The sequence below is a fragment of the Heterodontus francisci genome, chromosome 41, assembly GCF_036365525.1.
Source record: "Heterodontus francisci isolate sHetFra1 chromosome 41, sHetFra1.hap1, whole genome shotgun sequence".
Classification (NCBI taxonomy): domain Eukaryota; kingdom Metazoa; phylum Chordata; class Chondrichthyes; order Heterodontiformes; family Heterodontidae; genus Heterodontus; species Heterodontus francisci.
This window is the reverse complement of record NC_090411.1, coordinates 6,871,208-6,896,286: the sequence shown is the minus strand read 5'-3', so window position 1 is coordinate 6,896,286 and position 25,079 is coordinate 6,871,208. Positions and strand designations below refer to the sequence as shown.

The 25,079-nt window shown below is 56.2% G+C and overlaps 22 non-coding genes and 3 pseudogenes across 22 annotated transcripts; all 25 read left to right on the top strand.

Moving 5' to 3' along the window:
- Nucleotides 1-236: 236 nt before the first annotated feature.
- On the top strand, nt 237-427 carry LOC137353960 (U2 spliceosomal RNA). The gene has a single exon (XR_010970110.1). It is a non-coding gene; the product is annotated as a U2 spliceosomal RNA (small nuclear RNA).
- A 386-nt stretch (nt 428-813) lies between these two features.
- Nucleotides 814-1,004, top strand: LOC137354040 (U2 spliceosomal RNA). Its single transcript, XR_010970189.1, has one exon. It is a non-coding gene; the product is annotated as a U2 spliceosomal RNA (small nuclear RNA).
- Nucleotides 1,005-1,390: 386 nt separating this feature from the next.
- LOC137355255 (U2 spliceosomal RNA) lies at nt 1,391-1,581 on the top strand. Its single transcript, XR_010970889.1, has one exon. It is a non-coding gene; the product is annotated as a U2 spliceosomal RNA (small nuclear RNA).
- Nucleotides 1,582-1,967: 386 nt separating this feature from the next.
- LOC137353921 (U2 spliceosomal RNA) lies at nt 1,968-2,158 on the top strand. The gene has a single exon (XR_010970071.1). It is a non-coding gene; the product is annotated as a U2 spliceosomal RNA (small nuclear RNA).
- Nucleotides 2,159-2,544: 386 nt separating this feature from the next.
- LOC137354030 (U2 spliceosomal RNA) lies at nt 2,545-2,735 on the top strand. The gene has a single exon (XR_010970180.1). It is a non-coding gene; the product is annotated as a U2 spliceosomal RNA (small nuclear RNA).
- Nucleotides 2,736-3,121: 386 nt separating this feature from the next.
- On the top strand, nt 3,122-3,312 carry LOC137354378 (U2 spliceosomal RNA). Its single transcript, XR_010970404.1, has one exon. It is a non-coding gene; the product is annotated as a U2 spliceosomal RNA (small nuclear RNA).
- Nucleotides 3,313-3,698: 386 nt separating this feature from the next.
- Nucleotides 3,699-3,889, top strand: LOC137354801 (U2 spliceosomal RNA). Its single transcript, XR_010970497.1, has one exon. It is a non-coding gene; the product is annotated as a U2 spliceosomal RNA (small nuclear RNA).
- Nucleotides 3,890-4,275: 386 nt separating this feature from the next.
- LOC137354366 (U2 spliceosomal RNA) lies at nt 4,276-4,466 on the top strand. The gene has a single exon (XR_010970395.1). It is a non-coding gene; the product is annotated as a U2 spliceosomal RNA (small nuclear RNA).
- Nucleotides 4,467-4,852: 386 nt separating this feature from the next.
- Nucleotides 4,853-5,043, top strand: LOC137354789 (U2 spliceosomal RNA). The gene has a single exon (XR_010970495.1). It is a non-coding gene; the product is annotated as a U2 spliceosomal RNA (small nuclear RNA).
- Nucleotides 5,044-5,429: 386 nt separating this feature from the next.
- LOC137354778 (U2 spliceosomal RNA) lies at nt 5,430-5,620 on the top strand. Its single transcript, XR_010970494.1, has one exon. It is a non-coding gene; the product is annotated as a U2 spliceosomal RNA (small nuclear RNA).
- Nucleotides 5,621-6,006: 386 nt separating this feature from the next.
- On the top strand, nt 6,007-6,115 carry LOC137354580 (U2 spliceosomal RNA; annotated as a pseudogene).
- Nucleotides 6,116-11,315: 5,200 nt separating this feature from the next.
- Nucleotides 11,316-11,498, top strand: LOC137354321 (U2 spliceosomal RNA). Its single transcript, XR_010970357.1, has one exon. It is a non-coding gene; the product is annotated as a U2 spliceosomal RNA (small nuclear RNA).
- Nucleotides 11,499-11,884: 386 nt separating this feature from the next.
- On the top strand, nt 11,885-12,075 carry LOC137354355 (U2 spliceosomal RNA). Its single transcript, XR_010970385.1, has one exon. It is a non-coding gene; the product is annotated as a U2 spliceosomal RNA (small nuclear RNA).
- A 386-nt stretch (nt 12,076-12,461) lies between these two features.
- LOC137354767 (U2 spliceosomal RNA) lies at nt 12,462-12,652 on the top strand. Its single transcript, XR_010970493.1, has one exon. It is a non-coding gene; the product is annotated as a U2 spliceosomal RNA (small nuclear RNA).
- A 386-nt stretch (nt 12,653-13,038) lies between these two features.
- LOC137354342 (U2 spliceosomal RNA) lies at nt 13,039-13,229 on the top strand. Its single transcript, XR_010970375.1, has one exon. It is a non-coding gene; the product is annotated as a U2 spliceosomal RNA (small nuclear RNA).
- A 386-nt stretch (nt 13,230-13,615) lies between these two features.
- LOC137354755 (U2 spliceosomal RNA) lies at nt 13,616-13,806 on the top strand. Its single transcript, XR_010970492.1, has one exon. It is a non-coding gene; the product is annotated as a U2 spliceosomal RNA (small nuclear RNA).
- A 386-nt stretch (nt 13,807-14,192) lies between these two features.
- On the top strand, nt 14,193-14,383 carry LOC137354744 (U2 spliceosomal RNA). Its single transcript, XR_010970491.1, has one exon. It is a non-coding gene; the product is annotated as a U2 spliceosomal RNA (small nuclear RNA).
- Nucleotides 14,384-14,769: 386 nt separating this feature from the next.
- LOC137353959 (U2 spliceosomal RNA) lies at nt 14,770-14,960 on the top strand. Its single transcript, XR_010970109.1, has one exon. It is a non-coding gene; the product is annotated as a U2 spliceosomal RNA (small nuclear RNA).
- Nucleotides 14,961-15,346: 386 nt separating this feature from the next.
- Nucleotides 15,347-15,537, top strand: LOC137354732 (U2 spliceosomal RNA). Its single transcript, XR_010970489.1, has one exon. It is a non-coding gene; the product is annotated as a U2 spliceosomal RNA (small nuclear RNA).
- A 386-nt stretch (nt 15,538-15,923) lies between these two features.
- LOC137354721 (U2 spliceosomal RNA) lies at nt 15,924-16,114 on the top strand. The gene has a single exon (XR_010970488.1). It is a non-coding gene; the product is annotated as a U2 spliceosomal RNA (small nuclear RNA).
- A 386-nt stretch (nt 16,115-16,500) lies between these two features.
- LOC137354710 (U2 spliceosomal RNA) lies at nt 16,501-16,691 on the top strand. Its single transcript, XR_010970487.1, has one exon. It is a non-coding gene; the product is annotated as a U2 spliceosomal RNA (small nuclear RNA).
- A 386-nt stretch (nt 16,692-17,077) lies between these two features.
- LOC137354579 (U2 spliceosomal RNA) lies at nt 17,078-17,186 on the top strand (annotated as a pseudogene).
- Nucleotides 17,187-23,725: 6,539 nt separating this feature from the next.
- On the top strand, nt 23,726-23,903 carry LOC137354163 (U2 spliceosomal RNA; annotated as a pseudogene).
- Nucleotides 23,904-24,289: 386 nt separating this feature from the next.
- On the top strand, nt 24,290-24,480 carry LOC137354102 (U2 spliceosomal RNA). Its single transcript, XR_010970251.1, has one exon. It is a non-coding gene; the product is annotated as a U2 spliceosomal RNA (small nuclear RNA).
- A 386-nt stretch (nt 24,481-24,866) lies between these two features.
- LOC137354031 (U2 spliceosomal RNA) lies at nt 24,867-25,057 on the top strand. Its single transcript, XR_010970181.1, has one exon. It is a non-coding gene; the product is annotated as a U2 spliceosomal RNA (small nuclear RNA).
- Nucleotides 25,058-25,079: the final 22 nt, after the last annotated feature.

The following is a 25,079-nucleotide window of genomic DNA, read 5'->3' as shown; positions in this document are numbered from 1 at the left end:
GCGCCCGCGTGTCTTTTTTCCTGCGCAATGCCTCGCGCAGAAGCGCGAGGAATGGCTGCGCGTGGCATGCACGCGTGCTTTCCTTTCTGCTTGCAAGGCCCGGCAACAAAAGGAGCTCTGGCTCAAAGACCGCCCGCCGTTGCCTCTTTCGCCCTAGGCTCGCCCACCCGGCGGCTACTTTGAGGTAGAGGCCGCACGCCGGGCCTGACGCGCGCAGCAAACGCAGTTTTACGGCCATCGCTTCTCGGCCTTTTGGCTAAGATCAAGTGTAGTATCTGTTCTTATCAGTTTAATATCTGATCCGTCCCCTATCTGGGGACCAAATATTAAATTGATTTTTGGGACAGGGAGATGGAACAGGGGCTTGCCCCGTCCACTCCATGCATCCACCTGGTATTGCAGTGTTTCCAGGAGCGGTGCAGCTTCCCCCCTCCATGGGGGCGAGACCCCTGCTGAAAAATAGAATTCGCAATAGTGACGGCGCTGCTGCTCGGCTGACTTTGCTGCAGTTTTCCGTGGGCGCTACGCTGCCCCCTGTTGGTTTGCCCTGCAGTTGCAGGCCGCCCTTTGCTGCCCAGCGCCCGCGTGTCTTTTTTCCTGCGCAATGCCTCGCGCAGAAGCGCGAGGAATGGCTGCGCGTGGCATGCACGCGTGCTTTCCTTTCTGCTTGCAAGGCCCGGCAACAAAAGGAGCTCTGGCTCAAAGACCGCCCGCCGTCGCCTCTTTCGCCCTAGGCTCGCCCACCCGGCGGCTACTTTGAGGTAGAGGCCGCACGCCGGGCCTGACGCGTGCAGCAAACGCAGTTTTACGGCCATCGCTTCTCGGCCTTTTGGCTAAGATCAAGTGTAGTATCTGTTCTTATCAGTTTAATATCTGATACGTTCCCTATCTGGGGACCAAATATTAAATTGATTTTTGGGACAGGGAGATGGAATAGGGGCTTGCCCCGTCCACTCCATGCATCCACCTGGTATTGTAGTGTTTCCAGTAGCGGTGCAGCTTCCCCCTTCCATGGGGGCGAGACCTCTGCTGAAAAATAGAATTAGCAATAGTGACGGCGCTGCTGCTCGGCTGACTTTGCTGCAGTTTTCCGTGGGCGCTATGCTGCCCCCTGTTGGATTGCCCCGCAGTTGCAGGCCGCCCTTTGCTGCCCAGCGCGCGCGTGTCTTTTTCTCTGCGCAATGCCTCGCGAAGAAGCGCGAGGAATGGCTGCGCGTGGCATGCACGCGTGCTTTCCTTTCTGCTTGCAAGGCCCGGCAACAAAAGGAGCTCTGGCTCAAAGACCGCCCGCCGTCGCCTCTTTCGCCCTAGGCTCGCCCACCCGGCGGCTACTTTGAGGTAGAGGCCGCACGCCGGGCCTGACGCGCGCAGCAAACGCAGTTTTACGGCCATCGCTTCTCGGCCTTTTGGCTAAGATCAAGTGTAGTATCTGTTCTTATCAGTTTAATATCTGATACGTCCCCTATCTGGGGACCAAATATTAAATTGATTTTTGGGACAGGGAGATGGAACAGGGGCTTGCCCCGTCCACTCCATGCATCCACCTGGTATTTCAGTGTTTCCAGGAGCGGTGCAGCTTCCCCCCTCCATGGGGGCGAGACCCCTGCTGAAAAATAGAATTCGCAATAGTGACGGCGCTGCTGCTCGGCTGACTTTGCTGCAGTTTTCCGTGGGCGCTACGCTGCCCCCTGTTGGTTTGCCCTGCAGTTGCAGGCCGCCCTTTGCTGCCCAGCGCCCGCGTGTCTTTTTTCCTGCGCAATGCCTCGCGCAGAAGCGCGAGGAATGGCTGCGCGTGGCATGCACGCGTGCTTTCCTTTCTGCTTGCAAGGCCTGGCAACCAAAGGAGCTCTGGCTCAAAGACCGCCCGCCGTCGCCTCTTTCGCCCTAGGCTCGCCCACCCGGCGGCTACTTTGAGGTAGAGGCCGCACGCCGGGCCTGACGCGCGCAGCAAACGCAGTTTTACGGCCATCGCTTCTCGGCCTTTTGGCTAAGATCAAGTGTAGTATCTGTTCTTATCAGTTTAATATCTGATACGTCCCCTATCTGGGGACCAAATATTAAATTGATTTTTGGGACAAGGAGATGGAACAGGGGCTTGCCCCGTCCACTCCATGCATCCACCTGATATTGCAGTGTTTCCTGGAGCGGTGCAGCTTCTCCCCTCCATGGGGGCGAGACCCCTGCTGAAAAATAGAATTCGCAATAGTGACGGCGCCGCTGCTCGGCTGACTTTGCTGCAGTTTTCCGTGGGTGCTACGCTGCCCCCTGTTGGATTGCCCCGCAGTTGCAGGCCGCCATTTGCTGCCCAGCGCGCGCGTGTCTTTTTCCCTGCGCAATGCCTCGCGCAGAAGCGCGAGGAATGGCTGCGAGTGGCATGCACGCGTGCTTTCCTTTCTGCTTGCAAGGCCCGGCAACAAAAGGAGCTCTGGCTCAAAGACCGCCCGCCGTCGCCTCTTTCGCCCTAGGCTCGCCCACCCGGCGGCTACTTTGAGGTAGAGGCCGCACGCCGGGCCTGACGCGCGCAGCAAACGCAGTTTTACGGCCATCGCTTCTCGGCCTTTTGGCTAAGATCAAGTGTAGTATCTGTTCTTATCAGTTTAATATCTGATCGGTCCCCTATCTGGGGACCAAATATTAAATTGATTTTTGGGACAGGGAGATGGAACAGGGGCTTGCCCCGTCCACTCCATGCATCCACCTGGTATTGCAGTGTTTCCAGGAGCGGTGCAGCTTCCCCCCTCCATGGGGGCGAGACCCCTGCTGAAAAATAGAATTCGCAATAGTGACGGCGCTGCTGCTCGGCTGACTTTGCTGCAGTTTTCCGTGGGCGCTACGCTGCCCCCTGTTGGATTGCCCCGCAGTTGCAGGCCGCTCTTTGCTGCCCAGCGCGCGTGTGTCTTTTTCTCTGCGCAATGCCTCGCGAAGAAGCGCAAGGAATGGCTGCGCGTGGCATGCACGCGTGCTTTCCTTTCTGCTTGCAAGGCCCGGCAACAAAAGGAGCTCTGGCTCAAAGACCGCCCGCCGTCGCCTCTTTCGCCCTAGGCTCGCCCACCCGGCGGCTACTTTGAGGTAGAGGCCGCACGCCGGGCCTGACGCGCGCAGCAAACGCAGTTTTACGGCCATCGCTTCTCGGCCTTTTGGCTAAGATCAAGTGTAGTATCTGTTCTTATCAGTTTAATATCTGATACGTCCCCTATCTGGGGACCAAATATTAAATTGATTTTTGGGACAAGGAGATGGAACAGGGGCTTGCCCCGTCCACTCCATGCATCCACCTGGTATTGCAGTGTTTCCAGGAGCGGTGCAGCTTCCCCCCTCCATGGGGGCGAGACCCCTGCTGAAAAATAGAATTCGCAATAGTGACGGCGCTGCTGCTCGGCTGACTTTGCTGCAGTTTTCCGTGGGCGCTACGCTGCCCCCTGTTGGATTGCCCCGCAGTTGCAGGCCGCCCTTTGCTGCCCAGCGCGTGCGTGTCTTTTTCTCTGCGCAATGCCTCGCGAAGAAGCGCAAGGAATGGCTGCGCGTGGCATGCACGCGTGCTTTCCTTTCTGCTTGCAAGGCCCGGCAACAAAAGGAGCTCTGGCTCAAAGACCGCCCGCCGTCGCCTCTTTCGCCCTAGGCTCGCCCACCCGGCGGCTACTTTGAGGTAGAGGCCGCACGCCGGGCCTGACGCGCGCAGCAAACGCAGTTTTACGGCCATCGCTTCTCGGCCTTTTGGCTAAGATCAAGTGTAGTATCTGTTCTTATCAGTTTAATATCTGATACGTCCCCTATCTGGGGACCAAATATTAAATTGATTTTTGGGACAGGGAGATGGAACAGGGGCTTGCCCCGTCCACTCCATGCATCCACCTGGTATTGCAGTGTTTCCAGGAGCGGTGCAGCTTCCCCCCTCCATGGGGGCGAGACCCCTGCTGAAAAATAGAATTCGCAATAGTGACGGCGCTGCTGCTCGGCTGACTTTGCTGCAGTTTTCCGTGGGCGCTACGCTGCCCCCTGTTGGATTGCCCCGCAGTTGCAGGCCGCTCTTTGCTGCCCAGCGCGCGTGTGTCTTTTTCTCTGCGCAATGCCTCGCGAAGAAGCGCAAGGAATGGCTGCGCGTGGCATGCACGCGTGCTTTCCTTTCTGCTTGCAAGGCCCGGCAACAAAAGGAGCTCTGGCTCAAAGACCGCCCGCCGTCGCCTCTTTCGCCCTAGGCTCGCCCACCCGGCGGCTACTTTGAGGTAGAGGCCGCACGCCGGGCCTGACGCGCGCAGCAAACGCAGTTTTACGGCCATCGCTTCTCGGCCTTTTGGCTAAGATCAAGTGTAGTATCTGTTCTTATCAGTTTAATATCTGATACGTCCCCTATCTGGGGACCAAATATTAAATTGATTTTTGGGACAAGGAGATGGAACAGGGGCTTGCCCCGTCCACTCCATGCATCCACCTGGTATTGCAGTGTTTCCAGGAGCGGTGCAGCTTCCCCCCTCCATGGGGGCGAGACCCCTGCTGAAAAATAGAATTCGCAATAGTGACGGCGCTGCTGCTCGGCTGACTTTGCTGCAGTTTTCCGTGGGCGCTACGCTGCCCCCTGTTGGATTGCCCCGCAGTTGCAGGCCGCCCTTTGCTGCCCAGCGCGTGCGTGTCTTTTTCTCTGCGCAATGCCTCGCGAAGAAGCGCAAGGAATGGCTGCGCGTGGCATGCACGCGTGCTTTCCTTTCTGCTTGCAAGGCCCGGCAACAAAAGGAGCTCTGGCTCAAAGACCGCCCGCCGTCGCCTCTTTCGCCCTAGGCTCGCCCACCCGGCGGCTACTTTGAGGTAGAGGCCGCACGCCGGGCCTGACGCGCGCAGCAAACGCAGTTTTACGGCCATCGCTTCTCGGCCTTTTGGCTAAGATCAAGTGTAGTATCTGTTCTTATCAGTTTAATATCTGATACGTCCCCTATCTGGGGACCAAATATTAAATTGATTTTTGGGACAGGGAGATGGAACAGGGGCTTGCCCCGTCCACTCCATGCATCCACCTGGTATTGCAGTGTTTCCAGGAGCGGTGCAGCTTCCCCCCTCCATGGGGGCGAGACCCCTGCTGAAAAATAGAATTCGCAATAGTGACGGCGCTGCTGCTCGGCTGACTTTGCTGCAGTTTTCCGTGGGCGCTACGCTGCCCCCTGTTGGATTGCCCCGCAGTTGCAGGCCGCTCTTTGCTGCCCAGCGCGCGCGTGTCTTTTTCTCTGCGCAATGCCTCGCGAAGAAGCGCAAGGAATGGCTGCGCGTGGCATGCACGCGTGCTTTCCTTTCTGCTTGCAAGGCCCGGCAACAAAAGGAGCTCTGGCTCAAAGACCGCCCGCCGTCGCCTCTTTCGCCCTAGGCTCGCCCACCCGTCGGCTACTTTGAGGTAGAGGCCGCACGCCGGGCCTGACGCGCGCAGCAAACGCAGTTTTACGGCCATCGCTTCTCGGCCTTTTGGCTAAGATCAAGTGTAGTATCTGTTCTTATCAGTTTAATATCTGATACGTCCCCTATCTGGGGACCAAATATTAAATTGATTTTTGGGACAGGGAGATGGAACAGGGGCTTGCCCCGTCCACTCCATGCATCCACCTGGTATTGCAGTGTTTCCAGGAGCGGTGCAGCTTCCCCCTTCCATGGGGGCGAGACCTCTGCTGAAAAATAGAATTAGCAATAGTGACGGCGCTGCTGCTCGGCTGACTTTGCTGCAGTTTTCCGTGGGCGCTACGCTGCCCCCTGTTGGATTGCCCCGCAGTTGCAGGCCGCCCTTTGCTGCCCAGCGCGCGCGTGTCTTTTTTCCTGCGCAATGCCTCGCGCAGAAGCGCGAGGAATGGCTGCGCGTGGCATGCACGCGTGCTTTCCTTTCTGCTTGCAAGGCCCGGCAACAAAAGGAGCTCTGGCTCAAAGACCGCCCGCCGTCGCCTCTTTCGCCCTAGGCTCGCCCACCCGGCGGCTACTTTGAGGTAGAGGCCGCACGCCGGGCCTGACGCGCGCAGCAAACGCAGTTTTACGGCCATCGCTTCTCGGCCTTTTGGCTAAGATCAAGTGTAGTATCTGTTCTTATCAGTGCTTATTTGATTGAGAAGAGACCATGATCATTGCTTTTTGATCCTGGGGAAGCTTTGAGTAAAATGGCTATAACCAATTTTCGAGCTTCGGGCCAGGGAGTGCGCAACACCGTTCGGGTGGTCGTGAAAGACAAGGAAGGAGATGCACCGGTCGATCGCACCTTCTTCATCAAGAAAATTCTCTTCGATTGCTGCGGATTTCAAGCGACGGACGTCTTCTGCCTGCAGGATTTCCCCAGCAGTGGGTACTTCGACGTGACGTTCCGGAACGTGGCGGGATGCATCAAGTTCCTGAAGGCGTTCAAGGAGAAAGGGGACCGGGCGCCACTGTCGATCCTCACAGCGGAGCCGCTCTTCACGCTTCCGTCACAACGGGACCGGGTGGTGACGATTCACCTCTACAACCCCCATGTTCCGGTGGTGGATGTACTCACCTTTCTCGCCAGGTACGTCGAGGTGGCCGGCAGCAGCACTGATGTCAAGGACCCCTTTGGGATCTGGACCAGCAAGCGGCAGGTCAAGGTGACCTTGAAGGTAGATCCCAGTGGAGCCATCATCCACCCTCCCTCCAGCTTCGCTATCGGGGGAAGTCGAGGCTTCTTGGTCTACGCTGGGCAGCCCAGAGTTTGTCGCACCTGTGGCAAATCTGGTCACATGGCAGCCAACTGCAGCACGGTTGTTTGCAAGAACTGCAAGGAGGAAGGCCATCAGACCAAGGACTGTAAGCAGACTAAGTGTTGCAACTTGTGCGGTGCGGCAGGCCATCTCTACAAGACCTGTCCCAAACGTTGTCAAAGCTATGCTCAGGCGGCAAGGTCCAAGGAATGGCCGGGCGAAGGTTCGACGAAGGCGTCCGCTGTTCGAAAGGAGACCAACAACCTTCTCCGCAGTGAGGAACTTCAACCTGAGAAGGAAGGGGAGGCGGCTGAAACCAACGACCCAGCACCTACCCAGCGCCCGGAAACCCCTCCCCCACAGACAGAATCAATGGAGGAGGAGGCAGCAGATGGACAAACAGGTCAGTGGCAAGTGGTCCAGAGGAGAACCACAAAGAAAAAACATCCCAAAGCCACCACCCAAACCAGTGGCAAGAGGAGGCTCTCTTCTGAATCAGACTGCAACAACTCCTCTTCACTGGACGGGGAAATGCTGGAACGACAGCCCCTTCAAAAGAGGCGGCAGAACTCCGAGATGGATGATAAAGCATCCCAGCCCCCGGGCACTGGAAGCTGTGATGGGCCCAGCGTGCCCCAACCCCAATGCCCCACACGTAACGACGTGGCCAACGCATCTCAGCTCCAGGACACCGGGAGCAAAGACACGTCTGGCGCACCTGAGCTCCGGGAGACCGGGAGCTGTGATGTTTTCGAGGAGGAACAGATGGAAGCAGCTGAGGACAACCCAATCCTCTCTGCCTACAAGACCCCCCCGATGTCACCCGAGCGGCACAAACCCTGCATGAAAAATCAGGAGGGGTTTCTGAGCCCAACCAACGTGAAACTGCTTGCGCATACGATGGGTATGCAGGAACATCCCGAAGGGGAAGGACTGGGACTAGCGAGGACAAATGGTATGGGAAGCAACAACTAATTTTTAGTAAAAAATGGGTGTAAGAATTGCTTCCATTAATGTGCGTAGCATTAAATCGACTACGCGATGTGTTTCAACCTTGGATTACCTTGCCAAGGTCAAAGCTGACCTACTGTTTCTGCAGGAGTGTGGAATACCACACCTCAGCACCTACAGGCAGTGGTCGCGATGGTGGTCCCACGGGCCATCGATCTGGTCGGGGGGTAATGACTGCCGTTCCTCCGGCCTGGGTATTCTGCTGCGGGGAGGTAACTTCACCATCTCCGAAGTTAAGGAGGTGGTGGGCGGCCGCCTCCTCGTAGCAGACGTGATGTACAACAACGCTCCGCTCCGGTTGATCAACGTGTACGCCCCGGTACAACGCAGCGAGCGGCTGACCGTCTTCCAGCAGCTCCCACTGCTGCTGGCGACGTCCAGGCCGGTCATCCTAGGCGGTGACTTCAACTGCATCATCGATGCGGCTGGACGATCCGGCAGTGACGACAGCAAACTGGACGCTACGTCCAGATTCCTAGTAGAAACAGTTAAGGATGCCAAACTGCACGACGTCTTCAGCAAACCTGCAGACGGAGCGCAGCGCAGATACACATGGTCAAGATCGGACGGGTCTGCCCGTTCCAGGATTGACTTCCTGTTTGTTTCCCGTGCTGTCACGGTCGGATCCACCGACGTCAAGCCGGTGTTCTTCTCCGACCACTGCCTCTTACTGGCCGACTGTCACTTACAGGACGACCAGCGGGTTGGCAGAGGGACGTGGAAGCTCAATGCGACACTGCTGACCCCAGAGAACGTTGAGGAACTCAAAAGGGATTACAATGGTTGGAGGACCGTGAAACCCCTCTTTGAGTCTCCAGTTCACTGGTGGGAAGCGATTAAGGAGAACATCAAGAGGTTCTTCATCCACAAAGGTGTTCAGAAGGCGAGAGAGAGACAGAGGGAACTGTCCCGACTCCAGAAAATTATGCAAAATCTACTCCGGTTGCAGTCAATGGGGGTCGAGGTCAAGGAGGACCTCCAAGAGGTGAAGAGCCAGCAGGCCTCGCTCTTTGCCAAGGAGGCCTCCAAGATCATCTTCCGGTCCAGAGTCCGCTCCATCGAGCAGGATGAGACGTGCTCGCGTTACTTCTTCCAAAAGGTACACAGAGAGAGCTCTGTTATCAGCAGCCTGAAGGAAGAAGATGGCTCGGTAACGTCTTCGCAGTCCGACATACTAAGGATCAGCAAATCCTTTTATGCTGGGCTGTATGACGCGAAGCCCACAGACAGCAGAGCCTCCCAGTCCTTCCTGTCATCTATCACAGAGGTCTTAGATGACAGCAGGAGGGAGGGACTGGACAAGCCGCTAACTCTGGACGAGCTGACAAAGGCCGTCGAGTCTTTCGAGGCGAGTAAAACTCCCGGGAGCGATGGCTTACCGGTCGAGTTGTACTCGGCCCTGTGGGACTGGGTCGGCCCGGACCTGCTGGAAGTATACGAGAGTATGCTCCTGGCCGGTAGCATGTCAGAATCCATGAGAAAAGGCATCATCACCCTCATTTACAAGCAGAAGGGGGAGAGGGTAGAAATCAGAAATTGGCGGCCCATCTCACTGCTTAATGTTGATTACAAGATTCTGTCCAAAGTCATAGCCAGTCGAGTCAAGTCTGCTCTGGAGCTGGTGATTCACCCCGATCAGACCTGTACTGTACCCGGCAGGAAGATCTCTGATAGCCTCGCGCTACTCAGGGATACGATCGCCTACGTACGGGACAGGAGGGTGGACACCTGCCTCATCAGCCTGGACCAGGAGAAGGCTTTTGACAGGATATCGCACACCTACATGATGGACGTGCTTTCCAAAATGGGGTTTGGGGAGGGAATCTGCAATTGGATCCAACTGCTCTACACAAACATCAGTAGCGCAGTGTCAATCAACGGGTGGGAATCTGAAAGTTTCCCGATCAAATCTGGAGTCAGACAGGGCTGTCCTCTGTCCCCGGTCTTGTTTGTTTGCTGTATTGAACCCTTTGCTGAGTCTATTAGGAAGGATGCGAGCATAAGAGGGGTGACAATCCCAGGCAGCGGAGGCACTCAGGTCAAAACCTCCCTGTACATGGATGACGTCGCCGTCTTCTGCTCGGATCCGCTGTCCGTGCGCAGACTGATGAGCATCTGCGACCAGTTCGAACTGGCCTCGGGAGCCAAAGTTAACCACGGCAAGAGCGAGGCCATGTTCTTTGGGAACTGGGCTGACCGATCCTTTGTCCCCTTCACCGTCAGGTCAGATTACCTGAAGGTGCTGGGGATATGGTTCGGAAGGGCCGGGGCGTGCACCAAAACATGGGAGGAGCGAGTAGCCAAGGTACGACAAAAGTTGGGCATGTGGGGGCAGCGATCTCTCTCCATTGTGGGTAAGAACCTGGTCATCAGGTGCGAAGCGCTCACGTTGTTGCTCTACGTGGCGCAGGTCTGGCCCATACCCCACTCCTGCGCCGTGGCAGTCACCCGAGCCATTTTCCGCTTCGTCTGGGGATCTAAAATGGACCGGGTCCGGAGGGACACGATGTTCAAATCTCTGGACATGGGCGGGAAAAATGTACCCAACGTGGCCCTCATCCTGATGACCACCTTCGTGTGCGGCTGCATCAAGCTATGTGTAGATCCCCAGTACGCAAACTCCAAGTGTCACTACGTGCTGAGGTTCTATCTGTCCCCGGTGTTGCGAAGGATGGGCCTGGTCACATTGCCGCGGAACGCTCCGTGCAGTTGGGACGTGCCGTACCACCTATCCTTCGTGGAGCAGTTTCTGCGGAAAAACACCTTTGACCACCGGTCCATCAGGCAGTGGTCTGCACGGAATGTCCTCAAGGCCCTACGGGAAAAGGAAACGGTGGATCCTGTCGGATGGTTCCCCGAGCAGACCGTCAAAGTCATTTGGCGGAATGCCTCATCACCAGAACTTTCAAACAAGCACCAAGACGTAGCTTGGCTGGTGGTGAGAAGGGCCCTCCCCGTCAGATCCTTCATGCACACCCGAAGTCTCGCCCCCTCCGCACAGTGCCCCCGCGTTGGCTGTGGTGGGGAAGAGACGGTCGCCCACCTCCTCCTGGAATGTGCCTTTGCAAAGCAGGTGTGGAAAGAGATGCAGTGGTTTTTGTCAAGGTTCATCCCAAGCAGCTCTGTAACACAGGAGTCTGTGCTCTACGGGCTGTTCCCAGGGACGCACACCGAGACAAACATCAACTGCTGCTGGAGGACTATCAATTCGGTGAAAGACGCCCTTTGGTCTGCCCGAAACTTGCTGGTCTTCCAGCGCAAAGAGTTGTCCACCACCGAATGTTGCAGACTGGCACATTCCAAGGTCCAGGACTACGTGCTGAGGGACGCACTAAAGCTTGGGGCAGCCGCAGCAAAGGCTCAATGGGGAAAGACCACAGTGTAAGGTTCCCCCACCAAGCTAGACTGAGGGGCTGGATCCATGGGAAACCCCTCGAACTGTATCGTTAATATTCTGAATTGCTGTAAATGTAAAACTGTAATTGACATGACAATTGAGAAACGGAAGGGTTGGGAAGAAACTCATGACAGTATTGAAGGAAACTGATCTCCCTTGCAATGTTTGTATTTTTTGGTGCTGTTTGGAAACTGTTTGGCAATGTAATTTTTACAGATTTTTATGAATAAAGTATATTTTGGAAAAAAAAAAAAAAAAAAGTATCTGTTCTTATCAGTTTAATATCTGATCCGTCCCCTATCTGGGGACCAAATATTAAATTGATTTTTGGGACAGGGAGATGGAACAGGGGCTTGCCCCGTCCACTCCATGCATCCACCTGGTATTGCAGTGTTTCCAGGAGCGGTGCAGCTTCCCCCCTCCATGGGGGCGAGACCCCTGCTGAAAAATAGAATTCGCAATAGTGACGGCGCTGCTGCTCGGCTGACTTTGCTGCAGTTTTCCGTGGGCGCTACGCTGCCCCCTGTTGGATTGCCCCGCAGTTGCAGGCCGCTCTTTGCTGCCCAGCGCGCGCGTGTCTTTTTCTCTGCGCAATGCCTCGCGAAGAAGCGCAAGGAATGGCTGCGCGTGGCATGCACGCGTGCTTTCCTTTCTGCTTGCAAGGCCCGGCAACAAAAGGAGCTCTGGCTCAAAGACCGCCCGCCGTCGCCTCTTTCGCCCTAGGCTCGCCCACCCGGCGGCTACTTTGAGGTAGAGGCCGCACGCCGGGCCTGACGCGCGCAGCAAACGCAGTTTTACGGCCATCGCTTCTCGGCCTTTTGGCTAAGATCAAGTGTAGTATCTGTTCTTATCAGTTTAATATCTGATACGTCCCCTATCTGGGGACCAAATATTAAATTGATTTTTGGGACAAGGAGATGGAACAGGGGCTTGCCCCGTCCACTCCATGCATCCACCTGGTATTGCAGTGTTTCCAGGAGCGGTGCAGCTTCCCCCCTCCATGGGGGCGAGACCCCTGCTGAAAAATAGAATTCGCAATAGTGACGGCGCTGCTGCTCGGCTGACTTTGCTGCAGTTTTCCGTGGGCGCTACGCTGCCCCCTGTTGGATTGCCCCGCAGTTGCAGGCCGCCCTTTGCTGCCCAGCGCGCGCGTGTCTTTTTCTCTGCGCAATGCCTCGCGAAGAAGCGCAAGGAATGGCTGCGCGTGGCATGCACGCGTGCTTTCCTTTCTGCTTGCAAGGCCCGGCAACAAAAGGAGCTCTGGCTCAAAGACCGCCCGCCGTCGCCTCTTTCGCCCTAGGCTCGCCCACCCGGCGGCTACTTTGAGGTAGAGGCCGCACGCCGGGCCTGACGCGCGCAGCAAACGCAGTTTTACGGCCATCGCTTCTCGGCCTTTTGGCTAAGATCAAGTGTAGTATCTGTTCTTATCAGTTTAATATCTGATACGTCCCCTATCTGGGGACCAAATATTAAATTGATTTTTGGGACAGGGAGATGGAACAGGGGCTTGCCCCGTCCACTCCATGCATCCACCTGGTATTGCAGTGTTTCCAGGAGCGGTGCAGCTTCCCCCCTCCATGGGGGCGAGACCCCTGCTGAAAAATAGAATTCGCAATAGTGACGGCGCTGCTGCTCGGCTGACTTTGCTGCAGTTTTCCGTGGGCGCTACGCTGCCCCCTGTTGGATTGCCCCGCAGTTGCAGGCCGCTCTTTGCTGCCCAGCGCGCGCGTGTCTTTTTCTCTGCGCAATGCCTCGCGAAGAAGCGCAAGGAATGGCTGCGCGTGGCATGCACGCGTGCTTTCCTTTCTGCTTGCAAGGCCCGGCAACAAAAGGAGCTCTGGCTCAAAGACCGCCCGCCGTCGCCTCTTTCGCCCTAGGCTCGCCCACCCGGCGGCTACTTTGAGGTAGAGGCCGCACGCCGGGCCTGACGCGCGCAGCAAACGCAGTTTTACGGCCATCGCTTCTCGGCCTTTTGGCTAAGATCAAGTGTAGTATCTGTTCTTATCAGTTTAATATCTGATACGTCCCCTATCTGGGGACCAAATATTAAATTGATTTTTGGGACAAGGAGATGGAACAGGGGCTTGCCCCGTCCACTCCATGCATCCACCTGGTATTGCAGTGTTTCCAGGAGCGGTGCAGCTTCCCCCCTCCATGGGGGCGAGACCCCTGCTGAAAAATAGAATTCGCAATAGTGACGGCGCTGCTGCTCGGCTGACTTTGCTGCAGTTTTCCGTGGGCGCTACGCTGCCCCCTGTTGGATTGCCCCGCAGTTGCAGGCCGCCCTTTGCTGCCCAGCGCGCGCGTGTCTTTTTCTCTGCGCAATGCCTCGCGAAGAAGCGCAAGGAATGGCTGCGCGTGGCATGCACGCGTGCTTTCCTTTCTGCTTGCAAGGCCCGGCAACAAAAGGAGCTCTGGCTCAAAGACCGCCCGCCGTCGCCTCTTTCGCCCTAGGCTCGCCCACCCGGCGGCTACTTTGAGGTAGAGGCCGCACGCCGGGCCTGACGCGCGCAGCAAACGCAGTTTTACGGCCATCGCTTCTCGGCCTTTTGGCTAAGATCAAGTGTAGTATCTGTTCTTATCAGTTTAATATCTGATACGTCCCCTATCTGGGGACCAAATATTAAATTGATTTTTGGGACAGGGAGATGGAACAGGGGCTTGCCCCGTCCACTCCATGCATCCACCTGGTATTGCAGTGTTTCCAGGAGCGGTGCAGCTTCCCCCCTCCATGGGGGCGAGACCCCTGCTGAAAAATAGAATTCGCAATAGTGACGGCGCTGCTGCTCGGCTGACTTTGCTGCAGTTTTCCGTGGGCGCTACGCTGCCCCCTGTTGGATTGCCCCGCAGTTGCAGGCCGCTCTTTGCTGCCCAGCGCGCGCGTGTCTTTTTCTCTGCGCAATGCCTCGCGAAGAAGCGCAAGGAATGGCTGCGCGTGGCATGCACGCGTGCTTTCCTTTCTGCTTGCAAGGCCCGGCAACAAAAGGAGCTCTGGCTCAAAGACCGCCCGCCGTCGCCTCTTTCGCCCTAGGCTCGCCCACCCGTCGGCTACTTTGAGGTAGAGGCCGCACGCCGGGCCTGACGCGCGCAGCAAACGCAGTTTTACGGCCATCGCTTCTCGGCCTTTTGGCTAAGATCAAGTGTAGTATCTGTTCTTATCAGTTTAATATCTGATACGTCCCCTATCTGGGGACCAAATATTAAATTGATTTTTGGGACAGGGAGATGGAACAGGGGCTTGCCCCGTCCACTCCATGCATCCACCTGGTATTGCAGTGTTTCCAGGAGCGGTGCAGCTTCCCCCTTCCATGGGGGCGAGACCTCTGCTGAAAAATAGAATTAGCAATAGTGACGGCGCTGCTGCTCGGCTGACTTTGCTGCAGTTTTCCGTGGGCGCTACGCTGCCCCCTGTTGGATTGCCCCACAGTTGCAGGCCGCCCTTTGCTGCCCAGCGCGCGCGTGTCTTTTTTCCTGCGCAATGCCTCGCGCAGAAGCGCGAGGAATGGCTGCGCGAGGCATGCACGCGTGCTTTCCTTTCTGCTTGCAAGGCCCGGCAACAAAAGGAGCTCTGGCTCAAAGACCGCCCGCCGTCGCCTCTTTCGCCCTAGGCTCGCCCACCCGGCGGCTACTTTGAGGTAGAGGCCGCACGCCGGGCCTGACGCGCGCAGCAAACGCAGTTTTACGGCCATCGCTTCTCGGCCTTTTGGCTAAGATCAAGTGTAGTATCTGTTCTTATCAGTTTAATATCTGATCCGTCCCCTATCTGGGGACCAAATATTAAATTGATTTTTGGGACAGGGAGATGGAACAGGGGCTTGCCCCGTCCACTCCATGCATCCACCTGGTATTGCAGTGTTTCCAGGAGCGGTGCAGCTTCCCCCCTCCATGGGGGCGAGACCCCTGCTGAAAAATAGAATTCGCAATAGTGACGGCGCTGCTGCTCGGCTGACTTTGCTGCAGTTTTCCGTGGGCGCTACGCTGCCCCCTGTTGGATTGCCCCGCAGTTGCAGGCCGCTCTTTGCTGCCCAGCGCGCGCGTGTCTTTTTCTCTGCGCAATGCCTCGCGAAGAAGCGCAAGGAATGGCTGCGCGTGGCTTGCACGCGTGCTTTCCTTTCTGCTTGCAAGGCCCGGCAACAAAAGGAGCTCTGGCTCAAAGACCGCCCGCCGTCGCCTCTTTCGCCCTAGGCTCGCCCACCCGGCGGCTACTTTGAGGTAGAGGCCGCACGCCGGGCCTGACGCGCGCAGCAAACGCAGTTTTACGGCCATCGCTTCTCGGCCTTTTGGCTAAGATCAAGTGTAGTATCTGTTCTTATCAGTTTAATATCTGATACGTCCCCTATCTGGGGACCAAATATTAAATTGATTTTTGGGACAGGGAGATGGAACAGGGGCTTGCCCCGTCCACTCCATGCATCCACCTGGTATTGCAGTGTTTCCAGGAGCGGTGCAGCTTCCCCCCTCCATGGGGGCGAGACCCCTGCTGAAAAATAGAATTCGCAATAGTGACGGCGCTGCTGCTCGGCTGACTTTGCTGCAGTTTTCCGTGGGCGCTACGCTGCCCCCTGTTGGATTGCCCCGCAGTTGCAGGCCGCCCTTTGCTGCCCAGCGCGCGCGTGTCTTTTTCTCTGCGCAATGCCTCGCGAAGAAGCGCAAGGAATGGCTGCGCGTGGCATGCACGCGTGCTTTCCTTTCTGCTTGCAAGGCCCGGCAACAAAAGGAGCTCTGGCTCAAAGACCGCCCGCCGTCGCCTCTTTCGCCCTAGGCTCGCCCACCCGGCGGCTACTTTGAGGTAGAGGCCGCACGCCGGGCCTGACGCGCGCAGCAAACGCAGTTTTACGGCCATCGCTTCTCGGCCTTTTGGCTAAGATCAAGTGTAGTATCTGTTCTTATCAGTTTAATATCTGATACGTCCCCTATCTGGGGACCAAATATTAAATTGATTTTTGGGACAGGGAGATGGAACAGGGGCTTGCCCCGTCCACTCCATGCATCCACCTGGTATTGCAGTGTTTCCAGGAGCGGTGCAGCTTCCCCCCTCCATGGGGGCGAGACCCCTGCTGAAAAATAGAATTCGCAATAGTGACGGCGCTGCTGCTCGGCTGACTTTGCTGCAGTTTTCCGTGGGCGCTACGCTGCCCCCTGTTGGATTGCCCCGCAGTTGCAGGCCGCTCTTTGCTGCCCAGCGCGCGCGTGTCTTTTTCTCTGCGCAATGCCTCGCGAAGAAGCGCAAGGAATGGCTGCGCGTGGCATGCACGCGTGCTTTCCTTTCTGCTTGCAAGGCCCGGCAACAAAAGGAGCTCTGGCTCAAAGACCGCCCGCCGTCGCCTCTTTCGCCCTAGGCTCGCCCACCCGTCGGCTACTTTGAGGTAGAGGCCGCACGCCGGGCCTGACGCGCGCAGCAAACGCAGTTTTACGGCCATCGCTTCTCGGCCTTTTGGCTAAGATCAAGTGTAGTATCTGTTCTTATCAGTTTAATATCTGATACGTCCCCTATCTGGGGACCAAATATTAAATTGATTTTTGGGACAGGGAGATGGAACAGGGGCTTGCCCCGTCCACTCCATGCATCCACCTGGTATTGCAGTGTTTCCAGGAGCGGTGCAGCTTCCCCCTTCCATGGGGGCGAGACCTCTGCTGAAAAATAGAATTAGCAATAGTGACGGCGCTGCTGCTCGGCTGACTTTGCTGCAGTTTTCCGTGGGCGCTACGCTGCCCCCTGTTGGATTGCCCCGCAGTTGCAGGCCGCCCTTTGCTGCCCAGCGCGCGCGTGTCTTTTTTCCTGCGCAATGCCTCGCGCAGAAGCGCGAGGAATGGCTGCGCGTGGCATGCACGCGTGCTTTCCTTTCTGCTTGCAAGGCCCGGCAACAAAAGGAGCTCTGGCTCAAAGACCGCCCGCCGTCGCCTCTTTCGCCCTAGGCTCGCCCACCCGGCGGCTACTTTGAGGTAGAGGCCGCACGCCGGGCCTGACGCGCGCAGCAAACGCAGTTTTACGGCCATCGCTTCTCGGCCTTTTGGCTAAGATCAAGTGTAGTATCTGTTCTTATCAGTGCTTATTTGATTGAGAAGAGACCATGATCATTGCTTTTTGATCCTGGGGAAGCTTTGAGTAAAATGGCTATAACCAATTTTCGAGCTTCGGGCCAGGGAGTGCGCAACACCGTTCGGGTGGTCGTGAAAGACAAGGAAGGAGATGCACCGGTCGATCGCACCTTCTTCATCAAGAAAATTCTCTTCGATTGCTGCGGATTTCAAGCGACGGACGTCTTCTGCCTGCAGGATTTCCCCAGCAGTGGATACTTCGACGTGACGTTCCGGAACGTGGCGGGATGCATCAAGTTCCTGAAGGCGTTCAAGGAGAAAGGGGACCGGGCGCCACTGTCGATCCTCACAGCGGAGCCGCTCTTCACGCTTCCGTCACAACGGGACCGGGTGGTGACGATTCACCTCTACAACCCCCATGTTCCGGTGGTGGATGTACTCACCTTTCTCGCCAGGTACGTCGAGGTGGCCGGCAGCAGCACTGATGTCAAGGACCCCTTTGGGATCTGGACCAGCAAGCGGCAGGTCAAGGTGACCTTGAAGGTAGATCCCAGTGGAGCCATCATCCACCCTCCCTCCAGCTTCGCTATCGGGGGAAGTCGAGGCTTCTTGGTCTACGCTGGGCAGCCCAGAGTTTGTCGCACCTGTGGCAAATCTGGTCACATGGCAGCCAACTGCAGCACGGTTGTTTGCAAGAACTGCAAGGAGGAAGGCCATCAGACCAAGGACTGTAAGCAGACTAAGTGTTGCAACTTGTGCGGTGCGGCAGGCCATCTCTACAAGACCTGTCCCAAACGTTGTCAAAGCTATGCTCAGGCGGCAAGGTCCAAGGAATGGCCGGGCGAAGGTTCGACGAAGGCGTCCGCTGTTCGAAAGGAGACCAACAACCTTCTCCGCAGTGAGGAACTTCAACCTGAGAAGGAAGGGGAGGCGGCTGAAACCAACGACCCAGCACCTACCCAGCGCCCGGAAACCCCTCCCCCACAGACAGAATCAATGGAGGAGGAGGCAGCAGATGGACAAACAGGTCAGTGGCAAGTGGTCCAGAGGAGAACCACAAAGAAAAAACATCCCAAAGCCACCACCCAAACCAGTGGCAAGAGGAGGCTCTCTTCTGAATCAGACTGCAACAACTCCTCTTCACTGGACGGGGAAATGCTGGAACGACAGCCCCTTCAAAAGAGGCGGCAGAACTCCGAGATGGATGATAAAGCATCCCAGCCCCCGGGCACTGGAAGCTGTGATGGGCCCGGCGTGCCCCAACCCCAATTCCCCACACGTAACGACGTGGCCAACGCATCTCAGCTCCGGGACACCGGGAGCAAAGACACGTCTGGCGCACCTGAGCTCCGGGAGACCGGGAGCTGTGATGTTTTCGAGGAGGAACAGATGGAAGCAGCTGAGGACAACCCAATCCTCTCTGCCTACAAGACCCCCCCGATGTCACCCGAGCGGCACAAACCCTGCATGAAAAATCAGGAGGGGTTTCTGAGCCCAACCAACGTGAAACTGCTTGCGCATACGATGGGTATGCAGGAACATCCCGAAGGGGAAGGACTGGGACTAGCGAGGACAAATGGTATGGGAAGCAACAACTAATTTTTAGTAAAAAATGGGTGTAAGAATTGCTTCCATTAATGTGCGTAGCATTAAATCGACTACGCGATGTGTTTCAACCTTGGATTACCTTGCCAAGGTCAAAGCTGACCTACTGTTTCTGCAGGAGTGTGGAATACCACACCTCAGCACCTACAGGCAGTGGTCGCGATGGTGGTCCCACGGGCCATCGATCTGGTCGGGGGGTAATGACTGCCGTTCCTCCGGCCTGGGTATTCTGCTGCGGGGAGGTAACTTCACCATCTCCGAAGTTAAGGAGGTGGTGGGCGGCCGCCTCCTCGTAGCAGACGTGATGTACAACAACGCTCCGCTCCGGTTGATCAACGTGTACGCCCCGGTACAACGCAGCGAGCGGCTGACCGTCTTCCAGCAGCTCCCACTGCTGCTGGCGACGTCCAGGCCGGTCATCCTAGGCGGTGACTTCAACTGCATCATCGATGCGGCTGGACGATCCGGCAGTGACGACAGCAAACTGGACGCTACGTCCAGATTCCTCATAGAAACAGTTAAGGATGCCAAACTGCACGACGTCTTCAGCAAACCTGCAGACGGAGCGCAGCGCAGATACACATGGTCAAGATCGGACGGGTCTGCCCGTTCCAGGATTGACTTCCTGTTTGTTTCCCGTGCTGTCACGGTCGGATCCACCGACGTCAAGCCGGTGTTCTTCTCCGACCACTGCCTCTTACTGGCCGACTGTCACTTACAGGACGACCAGCGGGTTGGCAGAGGGACGTGGAAGCTCAATGCGACACTGCTGACCCCAGAGAACGTTGAGGAACTCAAAAGGGATTACAATGGTTGGAGGACCGTGAAACCCCTCTTTGAGTCTCCAGTTCACTGGTGGGAAGCGATTAAGGAGAACATCAAGAGGTTCTTCATCCACAAAGGTGTTCAGAAGGCGAGAGAGAGACAGAGGGAACTGTCCCGACTCCAGAAAATTATGCAAAATCTACTCCGGTTGCAGTCAATGGGGGTCGAGGTCAAGGAGGACCTCCAAGAGGTGAAGAGCCAGCAGGCCTCGCTCTTTGCCAAGGAGGCCTCCAAGATCATCTTCCGGTCCAGAGTCCGCTCCATCGAGCAGGATGAGACGTGCTCGCGTTACTTCTTCCAAAAGGTACACAGAGAGAGCTCTGTTATCAGCAGCCTGAAGGAAGAAGATGGCTCGGTAACGTCTTCGCAGTCCGACATACTAAGGATCAGCAAATCCTTTTATGCTGGGCTGTATGACGCGAAGCCCACAGACAGCAGAGCCTCCCAGTCCTTCCTGTCATCTATCACAGAGGTCTTAGATGACAGCAGGTGGGAGGGACTGGACAAGCCGCTAACTCTGGACGAGCTGACAAAGGCCGTCGAGTCTTTCGAGGCGAGTAAAACTCCCGGGAGCGACGGCTTACCGGTCGAGTTGTACTCGGCCCTGTGGGACTGGGTCGGCCCGGACCTGCTGGAAGTATACGAGAGTATGCTCCTGGCCGGTAGCATGTCAGAATCCATGAGAAAAGGCATCATCACCCTCATTTACAAGCAGAAGGGGGAGAGGGTAGAAATCAGAAATTGGCGGCCCATCTCACTGCTTAATGTTGATTACAAGATTCTGTCCAAAGTCATAGCCAGTCGAGTCAAGTCTGCTCTGGAGCTGGTGATTCACCCCGATCAGACCTGTACTGTACCCGGCAGGAAGATCTCTGATAGCCTCGCGCTACTCAGGGATACGATCGCCTACGTACGGGACAGGAGGGTGGACACCTGCCTCATCAGCCTGGACCAGGAGAAGGCTTTTGACAGGATATCGCACACCTACATGATGGACGTGCTTTCCAAAATGGGGTTTGGGGAGGGAATCTGCAATTGGATCCAACTGCTCTACACAAACATCAGTAGCGCAGTGTCAATCAACGGGTGGGAATCTGAAAGTTTCCCGATCAAATCTGGAGTCAGACAGGGCTGTCCTCTGTCCCCGGTCTTGTTTGTTTGCTGTATTGAACCCTTTGCTGAGTCTATTAGGAAGGATGCGAGCATAAGAGGGGTGACAATCCCAGGCAGCGGAGGCACTCAGGTCAAAACCTCCCTGTACATGGATGACGTCGCCGTCTTCTGCTCGGATCCGCTGTCCGTGCGCAGACTGATGAGCATCTGCGACCAGTTCGAACTGGCCTCGGGAGCCAAAGTTAACCACGGCAAGAGCGAGGCCATGTTCTTTGGGAACTGGGCTGACCGATCCTTTGTCCCCTTCACCGTCAGGTCAGATTACCTGAAGGTGCTGGGGATATGGTTCGGAAGGGCCGGGGCGTGCACCAAAACATGGGAGGAGCGAGTAGCCAAGGTACGACAAAAGTTGGGCATGTGGGGGCAGCGATCTCTCTCCATTGTGGGTAAGAACCTGGTCATCAGGTGCGAGGCGCTCACGTTGTTGCTCTACGTGGCGCAGGTCTGGCCCATACCCCACTCCTGCGCCGTGGCAGTCACCCGAGCCATTTTCCGCTTCGTCTGGGGATCTAAAATGGACCGGGTCCGGAGGGACACGATGTTCAAATCTCTGGACATGGGCGGGAAAAATGTACCCAACGTGGCCCTCATCCTGATGACCACCTTCGTGTGCGGCTGCATCAAGCTATGTGTAGATCCCCAGTACGCAAACTCCAAGTGTCACTACGTGCTGAGGTTCTATCTGTCCCCGGTGTTGCGAAGGATGGGCCTGGTCACATTGCCGCGGAACGCTCCGTGCAGTTGGGCGGCGCCGTACCACCTATCCTTCGTGGAGCAGTTTCTGCGGAAAAACACCTTTGACCACCGGTCCATCAGGCAGTGGTCTGCACGGAATGTCCTCAAGGCCCTACGGGAAAAGGAAACGGTGGATCCTGTCGGATGGTTCCCCGAGCAGACCGTCAAAGTCATTTGGCGGAATGCCTCATCACCAGAACTTTCAAACAAGCACCAAGACGTAGCTTGGCTGGTGGTGAGAAGGGCCCTCCCCATCAGATCCTTCATGCACACCCGAAGTCTCGCCCCCTCCGCACAGTGCCCCCGCGTTGGCTGTGGTGGGGAAGAGACGGTCGCCCACCTCCTCCTGGAATGTGCCTTTGCAAAGCAGGTGTGGAAAGAGATGCAGTGGTTTTTGTCAAGGTTCATCCCAAGCAGCTCTGTAACACAGGAGTCTGTGCTCTACGGGCTGTTCCCAGGGACGCACACCGAGACAAACATCAACTGCTGCTGGAGGACTATCAATTCGGTGAAAGACGCCCTTTGGTCTGCCCGAAACTTGCTGGTCTTCCAGCGCAAAGAGTTGTCCACCACCGAATGTTGCAGACTGGCACATTCCAAGGTCCAGGACTACGTGCTGAGGGACGCACTAAAGCTTGGGGCAGCCGCAGCAAAGGCTCAATGGGGAAAGACCACAGTGTAAGGTTCCCCCACCAAGCTGGACTGAGGGGCTGGAACCATGGGAAGCCCCTCGAACTGTATCGTTAATATTCTCAATTGCTGTAAATGTAAAACTGTAATTGACATGTCAATTGTGAAACGGAAGGGTTGGGAAGAAACTCATGACATTATTGAAAGAAACTGATCTCTTTTGCAATGTTTGTATTTTTTCGTGCTGTTTGGAAACTGTTTGGCAATGTAATTTTTACAGATTTTTATGAATAAAGTATATTTTGGAAATAAAAAAAAAAAAAAAAAAAATGTGGGGGCAGCGATCTCTCTCCATTGTGGGTAAGAACCTGGTCATCAGGTGCGAGGCGCTCACGTTGTTGCTCTACGTGGCGCAGGTCTGGCCCATACCCCACTCCTGCGCCGTGGCAGTCACCCGAGCCATTTTCCGCTTCGTCTGGGGATCTAAAATGGACCGGGTCCGGAGGGACACGATGTTCAAATCTCTGGACATGGGCGGGAAAAATGTACCCAACGTGGCCCTCATCCTGATGACCACCTTCGTGTGCGGCTGCATCAAGCTATGTGTAGATCCCCAGTACGCAAACTCCAAGTGTCACTACGTGCTGAGGTTCTATCTGTCCCCGGTGTTGCGAAGGATGGGCCTGGTCACATTGCCGCGGAACGCACCGTGCAGTTGGGCGGCGCCGTACCACCTATCCTTCGTGGAGCAGTTTCTGCGGAAAAACACCTTTGACCACCGGTCCATCAGGCAGTGGTCTGCACGGAATGTCCTCAAGGCCCTACGGGAAAAGGAAACGGTGGATCCTGTCGGATGGTTCCCCGAGCAGACCGTCAAAGTCATTTGGCGGAATGCCTCATCACCAGAACTTTCAAACAAGCACCAAGACGTAGCTTGGCTGGTGGTGAGAAGGGCCCTCCCCGTCAGGTCCTTCATGCACACCCGAAGTCTCGCCCCCTCCGCACAGTGCCCCCGCGTTGGCTGTGGTGGGGAAGAGACGGTCGCCCACCTCCTCCTGGAATGTGCCTTTGCAAAGCAGGTGTGGAAAGAGATGCAGTGGTTTTTGTCAAGGTTCATCCCAAGCAGCTCTGTAACACAGGAGTCTGTGCTCTACGGGCTGTTCCCAGGGACGCACACCGAGACAAACATCAACTGCTGCTGGAGGACTATCAATTCGGTGAAAGACGCCCTTTGGTCTGCCCGAAACTTGCTGGTCTTCCAGCGCAAAGAGTTGTCCACCACCGAATGTTGCAGACTGGCACATTCCAAGGTCCAGGACTACGTGCTGAGGGACGCACTAAAGCTTGGGGCAGCCGCAGCAAAGGCTCAATGGGGAAAGACCACAGTGTAAGGTTCCCCCACCAAGCTGGACTGAGGGGCTGGAACCATGGGAAGCCCCTCGAACTGTATCGTTAATATTCTCAATTGCTGTAAATGTAAAACTGTAATTGACATGACAATTGTGAAACGGAAGGGTTGGGAAGAAACTCATGACATTATTGAAAGAAACTGATCTCTTTTGCAATGTTTGTATTTTTTCGTGCTGTTTGGAAACTGTTTGGCAATGTAATTTTTACAGATTTTTATGAATAAAGTATATTTTGGAAATAAAAAAAAAGTATCTGTTCTTATCAGTTTAATATCTGATACGTCCCCTATCTGGGGACCAAATATTAAATTGATTTTTGGGACAAGGAGATGGAACAGGGGCTTGCCCCGTCCACTCCATGCATCCACCTGGTATTGCAGTGTTTCCAGGAGCGGTGCAGCTTCTCCCCTCCATGGGGGCGAGACCCCTGCTGAAAAATAGAATTCGCAATAGTGACGGCGCCGCTGCTCGGCTGACTTTGCTGCAGTTTTCCGTGGGTGCTACGCTGCCCCCTGTTGGATTGCCCCGCAGTTGCAGGCCGCCATTTGCTGCCCAGCGCGCGCGTGTCTTTTTTCCTGCGCAATGCCTCGCGCAGAAGCGCGAGGAATGGCTGCGAGTGGCATGCACGTGTGCTTTCCTTTCTGCTTGCAAGGCCCGGCAACAAAAGGAGCTCTGGCTCAAAGACCGCCCGCCGTCGCCTCTTTCGCCCTAGGCTCGCCCACCCGGCGGCTACTTTGAGGTAGAGGCCGCACGCCGGGCCTGACGCGCGCAGCAAACGCAGTTTTACGGCCATCGCTTCTCGGCCTTTTGGCTAAGATCAAGTGTAGTATCTGTTCTTATCAGTTTAATATCTGATCCGTCCCCTATCTGGGGACCAAATATTAAATTGATTTTTGGGACAGGGAGATGGAACAGGGGCTTGCCCCATCCACTCCATGCATCCACCTGTTATTGCAGTGTTTCCAGGAGCGGTGCAGCTTCCCCCCTCCATGGGGGCGAGACCCCTGCTGAAAAATAGAATTCGCAATAGTGACGGCGCTGCTGCTCGGCTGACTTTGCTGCAGTTTTCCGTGGGCGCTACGCTGCCCCCTGTTGGATTGCCCCGCAGTTGCAGACCGCCCTTTGCTGCCCAGCGCGCGTGTGTCTTTTTCTCTGCGCAATGCCTCGCGAAGAAGCGCAAGGAATGGCTGCGCGTGGCATGCACGCGTGCTTTCCTTTCTGCTTGCAAGGCCCGGCAACAAAAGGAGCTCTGGCTCAAAGACCGCCCGCCGTCGCCTCTTTCGCCCTAGGCTCGCCCACCCGGCGGCTACTTTGAGGTAGAGGCCGCACGCCGGGCCTGACGCGCGCAGCAAACGCAGTTTTACGGCCATCGCTTCTCAGCCTTTTGGCTAAGATCAAGTGTAGTATCTGTTCTTATCAGTTTAATATCTGATCCGTCCCCTATCTGGGGACCAAATATTAAATTGATTTTTGGGACAGGGAGATGGAACAGGGGCTTGCCCCGTCCACTCCATGCATCCACCTGGTATTGCAGTGTTTCCAGGAGCGGTGCAGCTTCCCCCCTCCATGGGGGCGAGACCC